We start from the raw sequence: 543 nt of genomic DNA on the forward strand, positions 1-543 counted from the left end.
TTATACTATTCCACACTCTTAAGATTCATCCAACTGAATAATTAAGTTTATGATTTGAGAAAGTCTATTATTTGAAGAATTATCTCTCCACATTCTCGTTGTGATGTTTGTCTCTTAATTAATCGTTCCTAGTATTTTATGCTAACCTAAATTAGAATTGATCTAGGCCTTGTCTGAGCTCCATTTTAACGAGGTTTTAAGAAAATGTATTTTTAAATAATAATTTTTTTGAGAATCTTTGGTTAAAAAAGAAAGAAATGTTTTGAATTTGCATGTAATATAATTTTATTGAAAAATGTATGGTTAAAAAAAAAAGAAATAAATAAATTAAAATTAAATGGAGCACCAGGCTTAACCTCTAAACAAATGATGCACGAGTTTAATGCGCGAAATTTGAGTAACAATCCTAATTTTAGAAAATTAATTTCCAAATAATTTTATCAATAAGAATATTTTTCCAACTCTAATAATTATTAACGCTTATTTTCATAAATTTAATTTTTTAGATTTGTCACAAACAAACTGATGAAAACATACAAAACA

The sequence above is a fragment of the Olea europaea genome, unplaced genomic scaffold, assembly GCF_002742605.1.
Source record: "Olea europaea var. sylvestris unplaced genomic scaffold, O_europaea_v1 scaffold635, whole genome shotgun sequence".
In the NCBI taxonomy this organism is placed as follows: domain Eukaryota; kingdom Viridiplantae; phylum Streptophyta; class Magnoliopsida; order Lamiales; family Oleaceae; genus Olea; species Olea europaea.